A 9,054-nucleotide genomic window follows, 5' to 3' on the forward strand; every position below is an offset into this window, starting at 1 on the left:
ACCATAAAAAAAAAAAACTGCCATCCATAACACAGATGGACCTCTAAGTTATTATGCTAAGTGGGGTAAGTCAGACAAAGACAAATACTGTAAATTCTCCACTTACATGTAGAATCTCAAAAAGCCAAACTCAGAAAAATAGTAGAGCAGTGTTACTACAGGCGAGAGGAATTGGGCATATATTGTTTAAGGGTACAAATTTGCAACTAGAGATTTAATGCATAGGGAAATGGTAACCCACTCCAGTATTCTTGCCTGGAAATTCCCACGGACGGAGGAGCCTGGTAGGCTACAATCCATGGGGTCGCAAAGTGTCGGACACGACTGAGCGACTTCAGTTTTCACTTCACTAATGATTATAGTCAGCAGTATTTTATAACACATTTAAAAAGTGCCAAGACTAAACCTTACTCTCATCACAAAAAATAAATGATAATTATGGGATGTGTTTGAGTTAGCTAATGCTACAGTGGCAATCATGTTGTACACCTTAAGCTTATCCAATGTTACATCAATTATATCTCAATACAAAGTAAATAAAATAAAGACCTGTAGTGACTTTTTGAAGTATAGCTAATATATACCAATCATTTCTTCATATGAATAGAAATTAGCCTAGACTCAGAATACTGCTATTGCTGCTAAGTCACTTCAGTCGTGTCCGACTCTGTGCGACCCCAGAGACGGCAGCCCACTAGGCTCCTCTGTCTCTGGGATTCTCCAGGCAAGAATACTGGAGTGGGGTTCCATTGCCTTCTCCAATGCATGAAAGTGAAAAGCGAAAGTGAAGTCGCTCAGTCATGCTGACTCTTAGCGACCCCATGGACTGCAGCCTACCAGGCTCCTCTGTCAATGGGACTTTCCAGGAAAGAGTATTGGAGTGGGGTGCCGTTGCCTTCTCCGAGACTCAGACTAGATGATGACTTATACTTTCAAAATACATTGTATACTACAAAGCACTAATGTTATACCATTTCATCAATCACCTGAGGTTGGTATGATCTCCATTTTAGAGACAAGGAAAAGAAAGCTTAAAACATGTAGGAGTCTTCCCACTCTACCAAGAGGTGCATCAGGATTTTGAACCTTTTCATGTCTTCTTTCTGTGTGCCCACTTCATGATTCCATGCATAGAAGCTAACTGGCTATTTTATGATAATTACTTTATCTACCTCTCAAAGAATTTGTGGCTTTTGCGTTCCAAATAGTGAACTCTGCATAAAATGCATGCATATAAAAATATATTCACTTAAAATTTTTAAGATCATTCTACCTATCAGGACTTCTATACTATACTCATTAACTCCTCAATTAGTTATCAAACTCTTCATCTGTCTCAGGCACTGTAGGATAGACCAGTACAGTGAGTCATTTTCCTGAAAGTAAAAACTTACAAATTAGGGTGAAATATGCATACAAAGATCTATCCAAATGATTGAAACATATAATATTAAAGATTACATTACAATTCCTTAGCAGTGTACTTTTGGCAAGTCACTCTCACAGCTAACTCATTTGAGGCTTGCAGGATTCCACCTATTAAAGACTCATAAAAGTGAAATAGAATAGCCAGAAATTTCCTTTGCAATCAGGCAGGATTGGTTTTGAATTCCAGTTCTGCCACTAAGTAGACTTTCAATAACAGTACCATCTCTTAGATTTTTTGGGAGAGTAAATAAAGTAACCCATATGAAGAGTTAGGTGTGTAGGAAGCATACCAAAGTTAGCTATTATTAGGAATGCCACCCAGTATTGATTAAGCATAAACCACTTGAGCTGCACTACTATAATTTCCTGCATGAACTCAGTAACAACAGTAAATGGGGACTCAGCTGAGTTCTGCAGAGAAAATAGTTTTATTAAATAAACAAATCATCACATATGTGAAAATACTTTTAGTCCAGCAGTTTGAGTTGCTGGCAATAGAGCAGTAAAGAAGACCAAGTACCTTCTCTCATGGAACTTATGTTCTAGTAAGAGGAACCAAAAACAGTGTGGTTTCACCTTGTGAATAGTGCTAGGAAAGACACAGGATGAGCAGTTGAAATATGTGATGGTTTTTACAAAAGGTTTAACAATGTTTCTGACGTTTCTGCTCCAAAAGGTAGAATTTAATTTTTCTCCCCTTGCATATGGGGCAACCTTCATAACTTGCTTCCAACAAATAGAATCTGGCAGATTTGAAGGTAGGTCACAAATGGCCATTTGACTTCCACCTGGCTCCTTCTGTTCCCCAGTGTTTTAGAGTCTGGCTAACCTGAAGCAGCTTAGAGAAAGAGACCATGTGGTAATGCCACAACAGATACAGACAATGCCTGAGCCCAGCTGCTGAGTCTTTTCAGCCCAGGTGTCAGGCATGTGTGAGAATGAGCCTTCAGAGGATGCTAGCACTCAGGCTTTGAGTCACCTCAGCCAAAAGATGAGTGGAACAGAAATAAACTACTCACCCCAACCCGAGCCCGACTGTAAATTAGAGAACAGAAGTTTCTGTATGAAGCTATATAATGTTTGGTGATTATTTAAGCACCCATAATAACTGGAATAGGAGAAATTAAAACAAGGTATGTGGGAGGTTCCCATGAAGAGCAGATACTGGAACAGTGAATCGAATAATGTAAGGTAATGATCCAGTCTAAGATCTGGAAGACAAACTTATCAGGAAGAAGGAAAAACAAGTGCAAAGGCCCTGAGGTGAGCATGCGCTTGGTATTGTGAAGGAGTATGGCACTGCTAGTATGGGTGGCATCAAGTTAACAGGAAGAGAAAAGTGGGAGCCAAAGTGGAAGAGGAAATCAGAACAGATAATGGAAGGTCTCACTGTTGGCACTTTTTAGATTACTTTGTAATGGGCTAAGGAACAATTGGAAGATAATTAACGGTAAGTTTGACATGACTTATGTTTGAAAAAGTATCTCTCTGCCATTTGAGAGAAGGATATTCTGGGGCCAAGGGCAAGAATCAAAGAGAGAAGTCATTTAGGACCCTAGGAAGCAAGGACAGTCATCAGGAAGGATATGACAGTGCCTCAAGTTTAGGGTCTTATCTATGCAATAGGGGGAGATGCGGTTTTATCAGGTTCTATCAGGTATAGTGTTTGACAGCAGAACCAATAGACTTGCTATCGGATTAAATGGAGACAGAAAGTGAGGCCAGATGTGTGTGTGTATGGGGGTGGCGGGGAGCTCCACCTGCCTTTCTAAGCCTATCTAGGATCAGGGGTGGCACTGAAGAGCTTGTTAGAAGTGATCAGCCTCAGACCCCATCCCAGTCCCATTAAACCAGAATCTGCATTTTCACACTGTGCTCATGTAATTCATATGCAGATCAAAATTTGAACAGCACTGTTTAAGACATGGATAAGCCAAGTGAGATGTTGGTTCTTAAAGCTGAACCTAAGATCAGGAAGGACTGGACATTTATCTTTTTAAAAATAGGGAAAAGTAAATAGGCTTTGATTCAAATTATTAAGATAGGACAAGCCCCACAAAATTCCAGTTTGGTACTTTGTAACAGAAATACTCGGACTGCAAGAAGATCAAACCATTCAATCCTGAAGGAAATCAACCCTGAATATTCACTGGAAGGACTTATGCTGAAGCTCCAGTACTTTGGCCACCTGATACAAAGAGCCAACTCATTGGAAAAGACCTTGATACTGCAAAAGATTGAAGGGAAAAGGGGGTGACAGAGGATGAGATGGTTATATAGCATCACTGACTCAATGGACATGTATTTGAGTAAACTCCAGGAGATGTCTGAGGACAGAGGAGCCTGGTGTGCTACAGTCCATGAGGTCACAAAGAATCGGACACGACTTAGTGACTGAACACCGACAATAGAAATACTATTTTCTACTACTAGAAGATTCTACCATCATTCCTTGCGGGGATTCTCTGCCACTTTCATCTTTTAAGGACTCAGGTCTTCCTGAAAATATTTTTAGAATCCTGATCTTGAATTACATGTTTGGTTTGGGGTTTTCTCTAAGAAAAGAACAAAGCATTGATATAATTTCATAAGGCTCCAAATAACTTAAATTTCTATAGTTAGCAGACATTCTATTTTCATGAGGAAGTGGTAAGCCAGCAGCAAAATGGCCTATTACCCTTCTCTGTTTCAATTCTTAAACCGTACTAAACATCCTTTTTACTTTTCCAACACAAGTTGAAAAGTTTTAATTTCTCAACTTTAGTCGACTGAACAGTCCCTTTAAAATGCAGGCTCCACGTTGTTCGTAATAAAATGTTTCCCCCTAATTTTTCCCTTTCATCTAACATTGTATGTATGATACATAATGCCTTAAACAAAGATTTTCTATAAAAGCCACATAACTGAAGAAATGACAAAATCTCTCAAACAACACGAAGGGTACCAAAGTGCTTCAGTAATGATTTTGGAGACCAAATTATCCTTATGGTTCCTGCAGTTTGTAGATAAGGCTGTTTTGGGAAGTTTTATGTAGAGTTTGTGATTACCAAAAATGTAAATTTCAGATGGATATGTTCACTGCGAAGGTTGGAAGACAAGATCAGAATGATCTTAAATTAGCCTTTTTTCCCTCCTAGTGGGTTACAAGCAAGTTGCAAGTATTGAAGGAAATGCATTGCTAGATAAAATTTAAGACCTCTAAGTTTACAGTAAATAGGTTCTATAAAACTAAACCCAAAATGTGTATTATTTCTTCTAGGATACAATTGTACCAAGCCATTCTGATGGCAAAAATCCAATTATAGCTGTAAGGTTACTCTTAGTTATTTCTTCCTTCGAGTCAAAGCAAATGGCAAAATGAGGTGAGCAGAAAGCAACCACCTTCATAAATACATGGACTTACATCTGGTATCCATTTTTTGTTAGAGAATGAAAATGGAGAAAAGCATTCAGCGTGCTGCAAGTGCCTTCATTATAGATTTGTGCACTTTTTTCAAGAAAGGGGTCAGAAAAAAAAAAATCACTTTTTTTTCATGATAGGAAGACTTTCTCTGAGGAAGGCAGGATAGTATCATGGTCACGCACCAGTGGGTATTCTAGCTTAGAACAGCCTCTTGAGTCTGGGTACAGGTTACATCAACTATGAACCTCTGTGTCCTCTTCAGTAACACAGGGCTAACTATTGTGCTGCTCTCTTAATATGAATTAGGATTTAGTAGAATAGTGCTGGGAACCCATCTGTCAAATAGTCTGTATTCAATCAATATTATCATCAGCTCAGCCTTTACACAAATATGTATTTTTCTTGGCAGACTGAGTTTTGCTTTGCCTAACCCAACTTGATCTGCATTGCTTTGGGGCTGGCTCATTTACTGCCCAGAAAATGACAAAGATGCCATGAACACAATTACCATGGCACTTCCCTGGTTTCCACATGAGAAAACAGGAGGGGTGATGACAGGAGAGATGGCTTTGCTGTTCTCAGGAATCCAGTTGTGGAGAAAATGACGCCTCACTAAGCCCCGGAGTCTGAACGGTGCTGACGAATTCTGCTTTCCCTCTAACTTTTCTTTTCTGCCTGATCTTTCTAATGAACCCAGTTTGTCTAATCAGCACAATATTTATAGTTCTAAAAGCAGTTCTTCTGTTGCTGAAAATAGGCCCCAGCCAGAGGTGAGAACAATGGAACATTTATCTTATTAAGATCACAGAAGGAGGCACGGCTTTCTGTTATGAGCACACTCTCGCTGTCTGAGCGATTACTCGTCTATTCAGCAGCCCATGGCTGTCAATGGTGACATCCCTGCCCTCAAACAGCCAGCCCCCTGCTCTGCCTATTCATACAGCTCATGACCACCTGGAAACAAGCAGAGCCCCCTCACGTACCACCTGCCAGTCCCAAACCCAGGGTGCTCTTCATCTGCCAGAGACTTACAGAGAGAGGACCCAGCAGATTCAACAAATAGGAGTTCCAAAGTTTCTGCTGACACTTCCCAGCTGTGTGATCTCACAGAAGCTGCTTTACCTCTCTGTGTTTCAGTTTTTCATCTGTAGCATAGGATGAATTTTGACTTGCCAAGCTTTTTTGCAAGAATCAAATGAAGTAATTTTGTAAAAGTTTTGGCAAAAAGTATAGGCTTACTGACTGTGCAGCATGAAGTTTTGATTTGAAAACCCTAGCATTTCACCAAAAACCATCTTTCTGTTTTTTTTTTTTTTTAAGTCAAATAGAACTTTCCTGTTTCTTGCTATACACTACTGAGTGCTTAAGACTCCTTCTCCAAGTTTGAAACACACCCCCAAGGTAATAAGAGCTCTGAGTTGCCTTATGTTTTTTAAGAATAGTTTTCAGGTAACTCCCTTAATGCCACTGTCCCATTTGGACCTTGTGGTTTCTGGAATCATCTGGGAAAATGAGAAATGTTGAGAGAAACTGAAACTACAGACTGAATCCAAAAAAGATAGCATAATTAGAAAATACTTGCTCATATAAAAAAATGTAGTACTGTCTAACGGACAAGCTACACCTATAATTTCAAGCTACACCTATAATACAAGCTATACCTATAATTTCAATTTTTAGAGCAGCCATATTTTTAAAAAATGAGAATGAAGAGCTCAACTTTTATTTAATCTGAAATACCCAAAACATTATTTCAATGGGTAATTAATATAAAAAATAGTGAGGCATTTTACATTACTTTTTGGTACTATATCTTCAAAATCTGGTATACATTTTATACTTTCAGCACATCTCAATGAAAAATATCCATGTTTTTATTAACAAATTCAATAAAAACCATATGATCATCCAAATAGATGAAGAAAAAGCTTTTGCAAAATTCAACACCAATTTATAATAAAAACTCGAGAAAGTAGGCAAAGATGGCACCTTTACTTCAACATAATAAACGCTGTTTGCAACAAATCTGCAGCAGGTATCATTATCAGTGGTGAAAAACTGAAAGCATTTCTGCTAAATCAAGAAAGGAAGTCCACTCCTGCAACTGTCATTCAGCATGGGTTTGGAAGTCCTAGTCACAGCAATCAGAAGAAAAAGAAATAAAAGGAATCCAAGTTGGAAAAGAAGAAACAGAAGTGTCCCTGTCTGCAGATGACATGATACTGTACCTAGAAAATCCTAAAGAAGCCACCAGGAAATTACTAGCGTTTGTCAACGAACTTGGTCAAGTTGAAGAATACAAAATTAATTTACAGGTATCTCTTGCATTCCTGGAAAGATCCTGGAGAAGGGAAAGGCTACCTACTCCAGTATTCTGGCCTGGAGAATCCCATGCACTGTATAGTCCATGGGGTGGCAAAGAGTGGGACACGACTGAGCAACTTTCATAATAAACACACAATGGATTAACGACCAGACACTACAATGACCTAAAGAGACAAAAGACCTATACTCAGAAAAACTATAAGATACTGATTAAAGAGATCAAAGATGACACAGAGGGAGAGACACATCATGTTCTTAAATTGGAAGAATATTGGGGAAATGGCTATAGAAATCAAAGTTATACACAGATTCAATGCAATATTTATCAAATTACCAATGGCATTTTCCATGGAATTAGAACAAGAAAATTTACAGTTTGTATGGAAGCACCAAAAACCCTGAATAGCCAAAGGAATCTTGAGAAAGAAAAACAGGGCTGAAGGAATCAAATTCACTGACTTTAGACTTTACTACAAATCTATAGTAATCAAGAGTATAGTACTAGCACAAAAACAGAAATACAGCTCAAAGGAGGAGGATAGAAAGCCCAGCGCCAAACCCATGCTCCTATGGTCGCCCTTGACAAAGGAGACAAGAATATACAACGGTGCAGATGGGAATGTAGTGTTGGGAAAACTGGACAGCTACTTGTAAAAGAATGAAATTAGAACACTCCCTAACACTGTGCACAAGAATAAACTCACAATGGATTAATGACCAGACGCTACAAATCTAAGGCCAAACGCCACAAAACTCATAGAGGGAAATACACATAGGCGGAATGCTCTAAATCACAGTAAGATCTTTTTGGCACACCTCCTAATGAAAACAAAAATAAATGGGACCTAATTAAGCTTAAAAGCTTTCACACAGTAAAGGAACAATAAAAAAAGACAACTCTTTAGAATAGGAGAAAGTATTTGCAAACGAAGTAAATGAGAAGCGATTAATCCCCCAAATATACAAACAGCTCATGTATCTCTATTTAAAAAAAAGAAAAAAATAGGTAAAAGACCTAAATAGACTTTTCTTCAAAGAAAACATACAGATAGTCAACAAATACAGGAGAGAAAAGCAAATCAAAACTACTGTGAGGTTATCTTCTCACAGCAGTCAGTGACCATCATCACAATAGATGCTGAAGAGGGTGTGGGAAAAAGGGATCTCTCCTAAACCTTTGGTTGGAATGTAAACTGGCACAGCCACTATGGAGGTTCCTCAAAACACTAAAAACTACCATATGGCCTAAAAATCCCACTCCTGGACATATACTCAAGAGAAAACTAATTTTAAAAAAGATGCATGCAACCTGATGTTCAGTGCAGCACTATTTATAACAGCCAGAACATGGAGACAATCCAAATATCCAATCACAGAAGTGTGGATAGAGAAGATGTGAGAGAGATATATATATAAAATATATAATGAGATAGCCATAAAAAGAAACAAAATAGTGCCATTTCCAGAGATGTGGGTGGACCTAGAGACTGGCATACAGAGGAAAGTCAGGGAGAAAAACAAGCATTGTATACTATTGCTTCTATGTGGAATCTGGAAAAAATGATACAGATGAATTTACTGGCAAAAATAGAGGCATAGATGAAGAGAACTAACTTATACATAACAAGGGGGGATAGAGAAGGTGGAAGAATTGGCCAAATGGGATGGACTTATATATACTACTATGTATAAAATGCTGCTGCTGCCAAGTCATTTCAGTCGTGTCCGACTCTGTGTGACCCCATAGACAGCAGCCCACCAGGCTCCCCCGTCCCCTGTCCCTGGGATTCTCCAGGCAAGAACATTGGAGTGGGTTGCCATTTCCTTCTCCAATGCATGAAAGTGAAAAGTGAAAGGGAAGTCGCTCAGTCATGTCCGACTCTTCGAGACCCCATGGA

Source organism: Budorcas taxicolor, chromosome 1 (genome assembly GCF_023091745.1).
Source record: "Budorcas taxicolor isolate Tak-1 chromosome 1, Takin1.1, whole genome shotgun sequence".
In the NCBI taxonomy this organism is placed as follows: domain Eukaryota; kingdom Metazoa; phylum Chordata; class Mammalia; order Artiodactyla; family Bovidae; genus Budorcas; species Budorcas taxicolor.